We start from the raw sequence: 287 nt of genomic DNA on the forward strand, positions 1-287 counted from the left end.
TGGAACTTAACATTCCAGATTTGATTGGGCTTTTAGGTTGGAGTAAGACATTTACAGCAGGACAAAACTGGCCAGGACCAGATATTTCTGAGGTATCCTTAGATGCTCAGTCAAGTATTAAGTGAACAACTTTCCTTTTAAGAAATGGTGTTTAGATTTGGCCTACATATCATGATCAGTTATAAAATTCCGCTTGTAAATTTAGATTTTAGGATGGATGGAAGTGAGCAAACAGTTTGGAGAAACACTGCCACTTCACCTTGATTCCTTTGGGGGGGGGGGGGGGG

This window comes from Rhea americana, unplaced genomic scaffold (genome assembly GCF_003343005.1).
Source record: "Rhea americana isolate MKP2758 unplaced genomic scaffold, rheAme1 scaffold_13, whole genome shotgun sequence".
NCBI lineage: Eukaryota > Metazoa > Chordata > Aves > Rheiformes > Rheidae > Rhea > Rhea americana.